This window comes from Salvelinus sp. IW2-2015, linkage group LG4q.1:29, assembly GCF_002910315.2.
Source record: "Salvelinus sp. IW2-2015 linkage group LG4q.1:29, ASM291031v2, whole genome shotgun sequence".
Taxonomy (NCBI): domain Eukaryota; kingdom Metazoa; phylum Chordata; class Actinopteri; order Salmoniformes; family Salmonidae; genus Salvelinus; species Salvelinus sp. IW2-2015.
In genome coordinates, this window is record NC_036842.1 from 2,379,551 (window position 1) to 2,386,486 (window position 6,936).

At 43.3% G+C, this 6,936-nt stretch overlaps 1 pseudogene; it reads right to left on the reverse strand.

The window, feature by feature from the left end:
* The window catches only part of LOC111961243 (alpha-synuclein-like), a 21,809-nt pseudogene extending 16,729 nt beyond the window's left edge, over nucleotides 1-5,080 (reverse strand).
* Nucleotides 5,081-6,936: the final 1,856 nt, after the last annotated feature.

The window sequence follows — 6,936 nt, forward strand, 5'->3', positions numbered from 1 at the left end:
CCATTGATCATCCTTGAGATGTTTCTACAACTTGATTGGAGTCCACTTGTGGTAAATTCAATTGATTGGACATGATTTGGAAAGGCAKACACCTGTCTTTGTAAGGTCCCACAGTTGACAGTGCATGTCAGAGCAAAACCCCAAGAACACAGTGGCCTCCATCATTCTTAAATGGAAGAAGTTTGAAACAATCAAGCCTCTTCCTAGATCTGGCCAAATTGAGCAATCGGGGGAGAAGGGCCTTGGTCAGGGAGGTGACCAAGAACCCGATGGTCACTCTGACAGAGCACCAGAGTTGGGAGAACTTTCTTGAAGGACAACCATTTCTGCAGCACTCCACCAATCAGGCCTTTATGGTAGAGTGACCAGATGGAAGCCACTCTTCATGACAGCTCACTTGGAGTTTGCCAAAGACACCTAAAGACTCTCAGACTATGAGAAACAAGATTCTCTGGTCTGAAGAAACCAAGATTTAACTCTTTGGCCTGAATGCCAAGCGTCACGTCTGGAGGACACCTGGCACAGCCCTACGGTGAAGCATGTTGGTGGTAGCATCATGCTGTAGGGATGTTTTTCAGTGGCAGGGGCTGGGTGACTAGTCAGGATCGAGGGAAAGATGAATGGAGCAAAGTACAGAGAGATCCTTGATGAAAACCTGCTCCAGAGCGCTCAGGACCTCAGATTGGGGCGAAGCTTCACCTTCCACAGGACAATGACCCTAAGCACACGCCAAGACACGCAGGAGTGGCTTCGGGACAAGTCTCTGAATGTCCTTAAGTGGCCCAACCAGAGCCCAGACTTGAACCCGATCAAACACCTCTGGAGAGACCTGAAAATTGCTGTGCAGCAACGCTCCCCATCCAACCTGAACAGAGCTTGAGAGGATCTGCAGAGAAAAATGGGAGAAACTCCCCAAAAACAGGTGCTCCAAGCATGAAGCGTCATACCAAGAACATTTACGTCATTTAGCAGACGCTCTTATCCAGAGCGACTTACAGTTGAGTGCATACATTTTATTACATTTTTACATACTGAGACAAGGATATCCTACTGGCCAAGAGCAGACGCTCTTATCCAGAGCGACTTACAGTAGAGTGCATACATTTTATTACATTTGTTTTACATACTGAGACAAGGATATCCTACCAGCCAAACCTCCCTACCGGCCAACCCTCCCTACCGGCCAAACCCTCCTTAACCAGACACGCTATGCCAATTGTGCGTCGCCCCACGGATCTCCGCGGTTGCGGCCGGCTGCGACAGAGCCTGGGCGCGAACCCAGCCCAGCCTGGGCGGGAACCAGAGACTCTGGTGGCGCAGCTAGCACTGCGATGCAGTGCCCTAGACCACTGCGCACCCAGGAGACAAGAAGACTCAAGGCTGTAATCGCTGCCAAAGGTGCTTCAACAAAGTACTGAGTGAAGGGTCTGAATACGTATGTAAATATGATATTACATTTTGGTAATAATTATTTTCTCCCCAAAAAAAATATATACGTTTTTTGCTTTGTCATAATGGGGTATTGTGTTTTGATTGAGGGAAAAAACGATTTAACCAATATTACAATAAGGCTGTACGTAACAAAATGTGGAAAAAGTCAAGGGGTCTGAAAACTTCCGAATGCACTGTATATGTGTATAAGAATAAAAAGTCACCCAACTGTTTGTCATTCATCTCAATTTAATGTTGCGTGAGAGAGAGGTAGAGCTACAACTAAGAAGAGAGAGAGAGAGCTGTAAAGTGTTTGTATAAGTGAGGGTATCAAATATTGAACAAGGTAGGAGGAGTATGTTTCAGGTATCTCAGGTTCTCACCTGTTTGGCTGAGTCTTTCTTAACCAATCCGGTCGCAGCAGCAATATTCCCCGCCCCCTCCACAGTCCTGTGGGCCACTGCTGTCACACCTGTCACCATGGCCCCGCCACCTGGGAAACTCCAGACACTGTTTTACCTGCAACTACCGGGAGAGAGAGAGAACATATGTGGGGGGTCACTTCTAGGACGATTTTAACCCACTTAACTCAACATTTCTCCAAGTTTCACCTTCGTTGTAAAGCTCTAGTTACTTTGGTTGCTTTTTGACAGTCCTTTCTGAAAAACAAGCTACCATTCCCAGTCACAAGGGGATTTATGGCTGATTTAAGAAGAAATGGTCAACTTGTTATTGTTATTTCATTGTGTTACTTTTTTTATTTACTTTAGTCTATTTAGTAAATTTTTTTCTTGACTCATTTTTTCTTAAAACTGCATTGTTGGTTAATTTTTTAATTTTTTAAAATTTTATTTCACCTTTCTTTAACCAGGTAGGCCAGTTGAGAACAAGTTCTCATTTACAACTGCGACCTGGCCAAGATAGAGCAAAGCAGTGCGACACAAACAACACAGAGTTACACATGGAATAAACAAGCGTACAGTCAATAACACAATAGAAAAGTCTATATACAGTGTGTGCAAATGCAGTAAATAGGCCATAGTGTGAAATAATTACAATTTAGCAATTAAACACTGGAGTGATAGATGTGCAGAAGATTAATGTGCAAGTAGAGATACTGGGTTACAAAGGAGCAAAAAAATGTATTAACAATATGGGGATGAAGTAGTTGGGTGGGCTATTTACAGATAAATAGGGGCTTGTAAGTAAGCCTTTCATGGTAAAGTCTACACCTGTTGTATTCAGCGCATGTGACAAATAAAATTAGATTTGATTATTTGGCACTTACTATAGTCCTTTTTTTATTTAACTTCTTAAGATGTTTTTTTGGACCAGTTACACTTCTCAAAAGGCACCGAATTGGTGGAACGACCACTTACTTACAGTGCCTTCAGAAAGTATTCGTACCCCTTAACTTATTCCACATTTTGTTTTGTGTACAGCCTGAATCTCTAATGGATATAAATTGAGATTTTTGGTCACTGGCCTACCCCACAATACCCTATAATGTCAAAGTGGAATTAATTATGTTTTAGACATTTTTACAAAATAAATAAATAAATTAAGCTGAAATGTTCTGAGTCAATAAGTCTTCAACCCCTTTGTTATGGCAAGCCTAAATCGTTAGGAGTAAACATTTGCTTAACAAGTCACATAAGTTGCATGGACTCACTCTGTGTGCAATAATAGTGTTTAACATTATTTTTGTATTACTACCTCATCTCTGTACCCCACACATACAATTATCTGTAAGATCCCTCAGTCGAGCAGTGAATTTCAAACACAGATTCAACCACAAACACAGGGAGGTTTTTTCCAATGCCTCGCAAAAGGGCACCTATTGGTAGATGGGTAAAAAAAGCAGACATTGAATATCCCTTGAGTATGGTGAAGTTATTAATTCACTTTGCGATGGTGTATCAACACACCCAGTCACTACAAAGATACAGGCGTCCTTCCTAACTCAGTTGCCAGAGAGGAAGGAAACCGCTCAGGGATTTCACCATGAGGCCAATGGTGAATTTAAAACAGTTACAGAGTTTAATGGCTGTGATAGGAGAAAACTGATGATAGGTCAACAACACTGTGGAATGTTGTTGTACTTACTCCACCATACTAACCTAATTGACAGAGTGAAAAGAAGTAAGTCTGTACAGAAAAAAAATATTCCAAAACATGCATCCTGTTTTTAACAAGGCATTAAAGTAATACTGCAAAAAATGTGACAAAGCAATTCACTTTTTGTCCTGAATACAAAGTGTTATGTTTTGGGCAAATCCAATACAACACATTACTGAGTACCACTCTCCGTATATACCAGCAAAGTGGTGGCTCCATCATGTTATGGGTATGCTTGTAATCATTTAGGACTGGGGAGTTTTTCATGATAAAAAATAAATGGAATGGAACTAAGCACAAGCAAAATCCCAGAGGAAAACCTGGTTCAGTGTGCTTTCCACCAGACACTGGGAGATGAATTCCCCTTTCAGCAGGACAATAACCTAAAACACAAAAGCCAAATCTACACTGGAGTTGCTTACCAAGAAGACAGTGAATGTTCCTGAGTGGCCGAGTTACAATTTTGACTTAAATATACAGGAAAATCTATGGCAAGACTTGAAAACGGTTGTCGAGCAATGATCAAACAATCAATTTGACAGAGTTTGGAGAATTTTGAAAATAATAATGGCCAAATGTTACACAATCCAGGTGTGGAAAGCTCGGTCATTCACCTATTAACTTCATCCAATGAGCATAGCACACTAAGGCAATTCCACRACGCTTGCTGATTAACCTATGGGGTCACTTGTGCAGTAATCACTTCCCTTTCTGTCAACCAATAGGCATAAATCTAGGGCGTATCTGTCTCTGACTTGATGTTTTGCAGCAACAGTCTTCCAACGACCTTCCACCTCCACCAACATAATAACCTGAAAACCCGTCATCGGAACCCCGTTCTAAGGACCATTCCTCAGAGACAAGGCCTACCCCAACTATTCAATAAAATTCAATTTTGTATTCTGTCTCTGCTGTCATTCAGTTAAGCCAGTACTCAACTGAGTAATGTTGATAATGGTGACATGTAGCCTACCTGTTGTGACTCCATCCTTTGTTTTGTTGCCTATGAAAAGAACAAAAAKCGTGAAGGACAGGTGACAAATATTTAACATCCCATTGATGTCAATGGGACCACTGTCATTCAATAAAATGATCACTTTATATTGTCCGATTAACCATGGMCATAGATCATTTCTCACATTCAACATCTCAGCATCTCATCTCAGCAACATTTAACGTTCAACATCTCAGCAATGATTCAAAAAGAAAGTAAAAGGAAAGAGCATGAAGGCTACAATTGTCAAGACCTACCGACAAAGATAACGCCATCTTTTGTCATCTCAGCCGCCCCAGTTACTCCCTGCTTTGTCTTCTCCGCTGCTGCCACGACGCCATCCCTGGCTTTTGAGAATCCCTTTATTAGCGCGTCCATGGTGTCCAAATGACACAGCAACAGCTGTGGGAATGTCAAACCGGGCAGTGCAGTCAGTGCCGTGAAGAACTTCTAGAACTTCTATCTCGGTAACCGGTGGCATTACGATGGGAAGGATGGAGGAGGTTAGGGTTTTGCAGAAATGCCACCTCCCACCATTCTCTTTCTTTTGACAGACCTGGCAGGTTAACGTGGTTTATAGATGCAGTCTGGGATCTTAATCACAACAGATTTGTAACATATTATACGAATTGGATTCGTAACATATCATGAATTGGACGTAACGTATCATGTGAAATTGACGACTTCGTACACAATTGGATGAGGTATTACACACAAAACTGGGACCCGTTTAGGCTAGGGAGCACTACATTCAAAAGTACTGGCTGAAATATATACATAAGTTCTGGAGCATCACTTTAACATGTATTCCAATTCCCTTTTACATGCGTGACAATGGTTATGGACAACAGGAGCCAGGTATTTCTCGTTAGAAGCCTTGGTGATTCCGACTAGGTTAAAACTAGTCTACCACACCTGTTGGCAGCACACATCCAGAAACGGTGTCTCACCATTCAGACAATTGTATGATGGCTACATCAAGCCTACTTTTATCATGAACAATTACGATACCTGCTCGGTCTTACATTTTTCACAGAGAAGGGAAATAATAACAATTGTAGTTTATTGAGAATAATTCATTATGAAACAAAATCGACTGGTGTTGAAAAAAAATGGCATTCGAATTGCTACAAACCTGTGGATTGTTTGCGCACCTGTTATTTGCCTTCCAACTTCCCCGTTCGACACTGGAATTCGTGTTGCCTTGTCTAGATTTCGCCCTGCAGGTTTGAAACCGATACTCTTCTCCGTTTCAGAAGCAGACAGAGATTGCTCGTAATCCCGTGGTGCTGATGCTGGGAGAGCTCGAGATAGAATGGCTGCTTTACTGTCTGCATCCCACCACCTCGTGCGCCGTCCCACACACATCCCCTCCCCTCTCCATTACCCATCTCATTCAATCAGTTACGGTGACAGTGGATCTTGGATGGATAACAAGCATCATGGGAGAGGATGATGAATGCTACACACTGTAATCACAAATAGCATCTGTGTCTGATCACCCACTTCCCTCCCCCCATCTTCCCGCTCTGTTTTCTGCCATCTCCCCCCTCATCCCCCCCCTCATACTCCTCGCCCTCCTCCCCCTTTTCTCCCTCCTCCACCCCTGCCCTGCCACTTCCTGTGGACCACCCTGGGGCCAGGTCGGAGTCTCTCTCTTTCCAACCTCTCTTTCGTTCTGTCTCTCCTTGGCTCACCTCACCACTCACTCACTCACTCACTCACTCACCTCACTCACTACTCATCACTCACTCACTCACTCACTCACTCACTCACTCACTCACTCGTGTAACACAGTTGTGCTATGGAAGTTTTCCAACAGAAGATGTGTTTTGTGGTACAGTCTACATTCACCTTGGCTACTTTAACTGATTCTGGGTAAGGACCGGAAATTGCCAAAGACGTCAGCCACCCCAGCCATGGGCTGTTCTCTCCGCTACCCCTGGAAAGTGGTACCGGAGCATCAAGCCTCGGACAAACAGGCTCAGAGACAGCTTCTATCTCCAAGCAATGAGACTGTTGAACAGCTAAGTGATGGCTGCCCAACCTCCATTCTGCACCGACTCTATCTGCACTGAGTCACAGGTCTCTAACCACACACACCACACACACACACACACACACACACACACACCACACACACACACACCCACACACACACACACACACACACACACACACACACACACACACACACACACAACACACACACACACACACACACACAACACACACAACACACACACACTTATCTGCTGTTCCGTCACTTTTATACATGCCTTCATGTACATATTGTATCTACCTCTACTACCACTGTATCCCTGCACATTGATATGATACTGGTACTGACTGTCACGCCCTGACCTTAGATAGCCATTTTATTTCTCTATTGG